Genomic DNA, 8,879 nt, shown 5'->3' on the forward strand with positions numbered 1-8,879 from the left:
AAAATGAAACATAATTATGTTACAATGTTAATATTTCAAGCCAGGTGGAATTAAAATACTAAGCCTGCAAAAGAGAAAAAAAGCAAGACATAAAAGCATACATACAATAGCATCACAATTATTACATTTATTTTTCTGTGTATTCCTAATTGTCTGGCCTGAACATAGATTTTTTTTTTTGACATGGAATACTATTTTATTTGTATTTATGCTTTTAATTTACATGAATGGCATTGGGTAATTGGCCTCATTCTGTTTCCCTTTTTACTCAATACTTTAAAAAATTGTTAATAGGCTGGGTGCAGTGGCTCTTGCCTGTAAGCCCAACACTTTGGGAGGTGGAGGTGGGTGGATCACCTGAGGTCAGGAGTTCAAGACCGGCCTGGCCAACATGATGAAACCCCGCCTCTACTAAAAATACAAAAATTGGCCAGGCGTGGTGGTGGGCACCTATAATCCCAGCTACTCATGAGGCTGAGGCAAGAGAATTGCTTGAACCCAGCGGGCGGAGGTTGCAGTGAGTCAAGATCACAGCACTGCACTCCAGCCTGGGCAACAGAGCAAGACTCCATCTCAATTTTTTTAATAGACTTTACTTTTTTACAGCTGTTTTAGGTTCACAACAAAATTGAGCGGGAAGTACAGAGATTTCCCATAAGCTCTCTGCCCACACAAGCACAGCTTCCCCCATTATCAACATCCCTCACCAGAATGGTACATTTGTTACAATAAATGAACTACATTGACACATTGTTATCACCCAAAATCCATAGTTTATATAAAGAATCTCTCCAGGACTGTACAGTCTGTGGGTCTGGACAAATGTATGATGACACATATCCACCATTATAGTACCATACAGCACAGTTTCACTGCCCTAAACATTCTCCATGTTCCACCTACTCATCCCTTCCTCCCCTCTAACCTTTGGCAACCAATGATCCTTTTACTGTCTCCATAGTTTTGCCCTTTCCAGAATGTCATATAGTTGGAATCACATAGCATGTTTTCAGATTGGCTTAGTCATATTCACTTACATTTCCTCCATGTTGTATTTTCATGGCTTGATAGGTACCCCCTTTTTTTTTTTTTTTTTTTTTGGAGACAGGGTCTCACTCTGTCACCCAGGCTGAAGCTGGAGTGCAGTGGTGTGATATTGGCTCACTGCAACCTCTGCTTCCCAGGCTCAAGTGATCCAGTGATCCTCCCACCTCAGCCTCCGAGTAGTTGGGACTACCAGTGCATGCTACCACGCTGGCTAATTTCTGTGTTTTTTTTTTATAGAGACAAGGTTTCACTACATTGCCCAAGCTGGTCTTAAACTCCTGAGCTCAAGCAATCCGCTTGCCTCGGCCTCCCAAAGTGGTAGGATTACAGGCATGTGCCACCATGCCCACCCTACCTCTTTTTAGCACTGAATAATATTCCATCACCTGGATGTACCACAGTTTATTTATCCGTTCACCTACTGAAGGACATCTTGGTTGCTTCTCAAGTTTTCAATTATGGATACAGCTGCTGTAAACATCCTTGTGCAAGTTTTTCTGTGGACAGTTTTCAATTCATTGTGGTATGCCAAGGAACACAATTGCTGCATCATATGGTAACAGTATATTTAGTTTTATAAGGAGCTGCCAAACTCTCTTCCAAAGTGGCTGTACCATGTTGCATTCCCACCAGCAATGAATAAGCGTTCCTGTTGCTCTGCATCCTTGCCAGCATTTGGTGTTTCGGATTGTTGCCATTCCAATGGGTATGTAGTAGTTTCTCACTGTTGTTTTAATTTGCCATTTCCTAATAACATACGATGTTGAGAATCCTTCATATGCTTATTTTCTGTCTGTATATCTTCTTTGCTGGGCTATCCTTCCAGCTCTTTTGCCCATTTTTAAATCACATTGTTCTTTTTCTTATTATTGAGTGTTAAGGGTTCTTGGCCAGGCACAGCGGCTCATGCCTGTAATCCCAGCACCTTGGGAGGCCAGGGCAGGCAGATTACTTGAGGTCAGGAGTTCGAGACCAGCATGGCCAACATGGTGAAACCCCATCTCTACTAAAAATACAAAAATTAGCCGGGCATGGTCGCAGGTGCCTATAATCCCAGCTACTCAGGAAAATGAGGCAGGAGAATCGCTTGAACCTGGGAGGCAGAGGTTGCAGTGAGCCAAAATTGCACCGCTGCACTCCAGCCTGGGCAACAAAGCGAGACTGTCTCAAAAAAAAAAAGAAAGAAAGAAAAGAAAGAAGGAAGGGAGGAAAGAAAGGAAGAAAGAAAGAAAGAAAGAAAAAATATTTTCAATAACAGTCCTTTATCAGCTATGTCCTTTGCAAATATTTTCTCCCAGTCATGGCTTGTCCATAGACCACTTTTTTTTTTTTTTTTTTTTAAGAGACAGGGTCTCCCTCAATTGCCTAGGCTGGAGTATAGTTGCATGATCATAGCTCACTGTAACCTAGAACTCCTGGGCTCAAGGGATTCTCTGCCTCAGCCTCATAAGTAGCTATGACTACAAGTGTGCACCACCATGCCTGGCTAATTTTTTTTTAAGTTAGCCCTATGTTGCCCAGGCTGGTTTTTAAACTCCTGGCCTCAAGCAATCCTCCCACCTTGGTCTTCCAAAGTACTGGGATTACAGGCATGAGCCACTGCACCCGGCCCATAGATTACATTGTAATCACAATTTAAAGAGTGATATTTAGAATCAATACCAAACAAATCACCCAGGTGTATATCTCAACACCCTGAACACCTCTGTCATCTAAAAGCCCTGTCATCTTTCTGGGTCCCAGACTCTGATCTCCCTCACCCCCTCCCAGTTGCCCTGGCTAACATCTTTCCAACAGCCACTTCCTCGTCTGGCCTCTCTGAGCTCAGCAGTTTGCACTCTCTCCCTCTTTCAACCACACTCTGAGGCTTTCTGTCCTTCTCTAGGGGCAGAGAGTGAGGCTACATTCTAGGGACACTCCTGCAGCTGAATCTCTTCTGGGAGGGGACAGTGGACCAGGAACAGCCTGGGACTCAGGCACCAACCACCTGAGAGTAGAGTTTGTTTTGGGTCTGGGAGTCAGAGCGAAGGGAAGGCAGAGGGGAAGGACCACGGCAGGGATGTCAAGAAAAGACAGGCCTGGAATGAGGGCACGACAGGCCTGGAATGAGGGCACCTCAGCCCAGCTCTGCAGGACTGCCCCCTCCCAGGCAGGCCAGAACACCTTTCCCAGCACCCACAGGGCCAGGCCCAGCTCTCTCCCAAGAGAAATGAAGAAAACTGGCGGTGAGCAAGAAGCAGAGTGGTGAGGGGGGCAGCTTGAGGAATAGAGCCTGGAACCCAGGAGTCCTCCTGGCTCTGGTCCCTGGCCTTCTCCCCTCCTGCCCTGGATTCTAGGACTGGAGAGTGGGAATAGACCAGCAGAGGGGCCCTCCAGTGGGTACCTGATTTTTTTTTTTTTTTTTTGAGACAGGCTCTCCCTCTGTAGCCCAGGCTAGAGTGGTGCAGTGGTAAGATCTCTGATTACTGCAACCTCTGCCTCCTGAGTTCAAGTGGTTCTCGTGCCTCAGCCTCGCGAGTAGCTGGGACAACAGGCATGTGCCACCACGCCCAGCTAATTTTTGTGTTTTTAGTAGAGACAGGGTTTCACCATATTGGCCCGGCTGGTCTCGAACTCCTGACCTCAAGTGATCTGCCTGCCTCAGCCTCCCCAAATGCTGGGATTATAGGCGTGAGCCACTGTGCCCAGCCCTGGGTGCCTGATTTTCATCCCTTTGTGTCTTTAGCTCTTGGGGATCAGCAGTAGGTAGGGCAAGGATCAGGGAAGTCTGCTGCACACATTACTTTGTAATGACAAAAAACAAGTCTTTTCATCTCTGGATAAGGTTGACTGCTCCCAAAGGCCTGCTTTGCTGGTCTCTATCCCCTTTCTTCGGCCCTTAGGCTTAACTCAATCTTACTGTTTCCCAGTGTAACAGATTTCTCATTTGCAAAATTGGGATAATAATTATCTCTCCCTCCTAGAGTTACTGCCACCATTAAATGAGTCAATATATAGAGTGCTTTAAACAGTGCCCGGCACATGGAAATGCTGTCTGAGTGTCTGCTACTATTCTTACTACAGCACTAGGATTCCAAGGAATGAAAGACGAAGCCGCCGGGTGCAGTGGAGGAGGTGGAGAAGCCTGGGTCAGTGAACAGGAGAGATTGGTAGTGGGGGGCACCAGGACAGGGCTGGGGGGCAAGGAAGAGATGCAAGCGGCCAGGAGAGGAGTCTTACCAGGGGCTGGGCCACAAGGCGCACTCTCACCAGCAGGTAAAGAAGTGAGGAGGCTGGCAGCTGGGAGGAGCTATGCACCATCTGCAGGACTGATCTATTTTGTAGGGCAAAGTAGGCCCCAGGGCAGACTGTCCTGGTTCTCCTGTCACTGTGAAAAGGCACACAACTTGCCCACTTAGAGCAGAGTCCCCCACTCCTGCCCCTCCCTGCCAAAGACCCCTGGACCACCCAAGCACAGGGTAAGGGGGATGGGGTGGTGGGTCAGTGTCAGCACTGGGGACGTGGATCCAAGCCCCTTCTCCTGCACCAACACCAAAGTAGGAACATACCTCAGTGAGGCTTTGGCTTTTGACAGCCTGAAGGCTTTCCACAGGTGCCAGGCGAACTCAGCTGATTCTTGCATCAGAGGAGTGGAGACCTCCTGCCTGTGACCCCCTCCCCTTCCAGGTCATGATCCCTCAGGTCCTCAGAGAACAGAGGAGCAGCTGAGGGGCCTGTGGCAGGGGGAGGACCACAACAAAGCCACCAGGTCAGAACCCACATGAGGCCTAGTCAAGGGGTCGATGCATAAAGGAAGACACCTTGTGCTCCCTCTGGAGCCCCAATACAGGCCCCCAGCTCACCTCTGCCGGCCTCTCCACTCCCTGTAGCCAAGAGCCGGGGAGGAACCTCATGGCAATCTCTGGCTCCTCCTCTCAGCCCTCCTCCCTGTCTCCTCTGAGATCTGAGGCCTTCGTGATGTAAGTGGCAGGATTGCTAAATGGCAATGTTGGTGCTGGGGCCACTTATCTCCCTGACCTGTGAGAGGGCCTGTCTGGGCAGGGAGGCTGGGGGCAGGGGCTGGTCGGGGACATGCTCTGTGCCTGGGGCTGCTGGGGGAGAAGAGAGGAGCCCTTCCGATGCCTTCCATTCCTTTTCTCTCTCCCCTGGTCCCCCGGCCCTCTTCTGGGTAGTGGTGGGTGGGCTGCTGGATATCTGGAGTGCAGGCTGTACATGCAAACATCTTGTGGTCTGCACGTTTCTGCGCTCCCCACCCCACCACAAGCGGAGCCCTGATTGTGTGGCCCTGTAGGGGTGGCTGGAGGAACCCTTTCTAAGACCTGCCTAGGAATGAGGGCTTGGGTGAAGGGGACACACCCGAAATACTAGTGCCTCCAGCTATTGTGGCAGATTGCTCAAAACACACTTCCTGTTTTACAAGGTATAATAAGCCATTCATCAAACTCCACCCCAAATTCTGAAATCCTAATAAAGTGTCTGGATCAGCCTTCCCTGGGAATGGAGAGAGCTGTGTTCCAGTTCTGCACTGGCAAAGCTGCGAAGGCCGCTCCACTCTCCTTCCAGGCGGAGTCACTGCTGGTTGATAGGAGAGCGAAGTCATGTCTATGAGGGCCAAGAGCAGGAAAAGCTGGGAGGGTGGAGAGCCCAGAGATGCAGGGCTGGCAGAGGCATGGAAGGTGACGGGGAAGCCCAGTGGAGGAGTGCTCGCTTCATCCTGGTGCCCTGAGCAAGGCCATGCCTGGCCCCCGAGGGACCAGACCCTGCCAGGGAAAGGAGAGTGGGCAGCAACTCCCCCCATCCCCCGCCAGGTCCTCACAGCCAGTGCCAGGGGGTGAAGCTGGCGGGGGGAAGGTGGAGAATGACATATTGTGGGAGCTCCAAAGATACAAATCATTGAACAAATGCAGAGGAGAGAGGGACGGAAGTAGGCCCAGGTCCTCTAGGTCCTCGTATTCAAGGTGTGGCCATGGACCAGCAGCACCGGATGCTTGTTAGAAAAGCAGACTCTTGGCCGGGTGCGGTGTCTCATGCCTGTAATCTCAGCACTATGGGAGGCTATGGTGGCTGGATTACTTGAGGTCAAGAGTTCAAGACTAGCCTGGCCAACACGGTGAAACCCCCGTCTCTACCAAAAATACAAATTAGCCAGGGGTGGTGGGAAGTGCCTGTAATTCCAGCTACTTGGGAGGCTGAGGCAAGAGAATCACTTCCACCTGGGAGGTGAAGTTAGTGAGCTGAGATCGCGCCACTGCACTCCAGCCTGGGTGACAGAGCAAGACTCCATCTCAAAAAAAAAAAAGGGAGAAAGAGAGAGAGAGAGAAAGAAAGAAAGAAAGGAAGGAAAGAAAGGAAAGAAAGAAAGAAAGAGAGAGAGAGAGAAAGAAAGAAAGAAAGAAAGAAAGAAAGAAAGAAAGAAAGAAAGAGAAAGAAAGAAAGAAAAGCAGACTCTTACCCCCCACCCCTGCAATCTGCATTTCAGCAAGGGGCCGCCTGCCTCACAGACAGATGTGAGCAATCTAGAGGAAACAGCAGGGTTGCACTGCCATCCCTACCCGTGTCTGTGCACACATTCGGCTGCCTTGGTGACGTGCCTTCTCTTAAGCTGGCCCAGAAAGTTCCCCTGCCTTCTGGCCAGGCAGGTGTGAGTGGGTCCTTCTGGAATGCACAACAGGTGCGGAGTGGGGGCAGCGTGGAGCAGCCTCTCATCCCACTCCCTCTCCGCCGTCCCCCACCTCATCCCCTGGTGCTGAGTGAGCCCTGGTGACAGGCAGGTTCAGAGAAGGGAGCTCAGGAAAGGGAGGATCGGGGCAGCCCAGAACAGGGTTATCTTGATCCTTGGAGGTGGAGCTTCCACTGAAAATCTGGTGGAAGTTCTGCTCCCTCTGCCAGAAAAATGGACAGACACACAATGTTGCAAATATGGCAGGGGAATCATAGATCCTCCAGAGCCCACTCATCCCACAGCCCACAAAATCCTGTTTCCTTCCACTCTGACGGTGCCTCCTCCTCCACTCCCCATGCCAGGGCCCCTCTGCCTCAGGGAGCTTGTAGGCCAGACCAAGATGCAAACCCAAGGGAAGCAAGCCAAAGCAGAGTGTCCGTGGGGGAGCTCCAGGTGGGAGGGGTTTATTTCCAATCTGCGAGGCAACCTTGAGATCGCAACAAGGCCACAGACTTTGGAGTCACCTAGGCTTGCCATATGTACTGTGGGGATCCATGCTGCCCCACAAGGATGGCATGAGATCATGGTAACGTGTTGAGAACTACTCCCTCTAGTTAGGGAGGAGGTCACCATCCTAGCTAGGTGTGGCCCCTACAAAGATGTCCATAATCCAGGACCTGTGAATGTGTTACCTTACATGCCAAAAGGAACTCTGCAGGTGTGATTAAGTTGAAGGTTTTGAGATGAGGAGAGTATCAGAGTTTATCAGGTGGGCCCAATATAACCACAAGGGTCTTTATAAGGGAGACAAGAGTGTCAGAGTCAGTGCAGGTGTGAAAATGGAAGCAGGGTAGAAAGACAGAGAAATTGAAAGATGTTATGTAGCTGGTTCTGAAGACGGAGGAAGGGACAGCCACTAGAAGTCAGCAAAGGCAAGGAAATGGGTTCTCCCCTAGAGCCTCCAGGAGGAACGCAGCCCAGAGGACCCACTGTAGACTTCTGGCCTCCAGAACAGTAAGATTGTACATTTCTGTTGCTTTCAGCTGCTAAGTGTATAGTGATTTGTTACAGCAGCCAAACGAAACTAATACACTGGGCCTTGTCAGGTAGAAGCCAGAGCCTGCTGTGGGGCAGCTGTGTGGCAGGAGGGAGGTCAGAGGGGAATTTTGCAGAAGGGCAGGGCAAGGGCTGAGCCTGCAATGAGAGGGAGGAGGGGCCAGGCCCCGAGTGCTCAGCCTGTGACCTCACCCTTGGCCAGCTGAAGCTGCCCTGGCACCCGGATGCCTGTCAGCCTGCGCTTATATGCCTGACTGGACCAGAAAGGGATCCCTGTGTAGCCAGTCCTGAGGCAAGGGTGGGGGTGTGACAAAGAAGTTCGATGCCAGAGAGGAGTCCAGTCAGCCCCAGGGCTGCAGAGCACACAAGGGGAGGGAGGAGGCTGGTGGGGCTGGCACAGGGCCCCCTGCTAGCTCAGTCCTCTACCTCTCTCCTACTGACAGGAAGAACCTCCACCCCACTCTTCTCTTTCCTTTCTCCATCCCCAGGCTATTCTGCCCTACCCCGGGAAAGTGGGAGGAGCGGGGACTTTGGGGCTAGAGATTGAGCCTGTGGGCCGGGCGGTGGCTCATGCCTGTAGTCCCAGCATTTTGGAAGGCTGAGGCAGGAGGATCACTTGAGGCCAGGAGTTCAAGACCAGCCTGGGCAACATGGTGAAACCCCATCTCTACACAAAATACAAAGAAAAAATTAGTAGATGTAGTGGCATGCACCTGTAGTCCCAGTTAATCAAGAGGCTGAGGTGAGAGGATCGTTTGAGCCTGGGAGGCCAAAGCTGCAGTGAGCCATAATCATGCTACCGCACTCCAGCCTGGGTGACTGAGTGAGACCCTCTCTCAAAAAAATAAAAATAAAAATAGAAAGAATGAGGCTGAGAAGCTGGGTGACCTTAGGCAAATTACTATGCCCCTCTGAGCCTGTTTTCTCGCCTGGAAATGAGGAGGATCGTAGTCCCCACTTCCCAGGGCTGTATTAAATTGCACCACGCATGTTAACACAGTGTCCAGCGTAGAGTCAACCCTCCAAGTGCCATCTTTGTGTTATGATCCTGTATACACTGTATTACCCACAAATACAAAAGAAGGTTGGTCTCCCCTGCCAGCTCCCTGGTTCC

This window comes from Pongo pygmaeus, chromosome 6 (genome assembly GCF_028885625.2).
Source record: "Pongo pygmaeus isolate AG05252 chromosome 6, NHGRI_mPonPyg2-v2.0_pri, whole genome shotgun sequence".
NCBI classification, from domain to species: domain Eukaryota; kingdom Metazoa; phylum Chordata; class Mammalia; order Primates; family Hominidae; genus Pongo; species Pongo pygmaeus.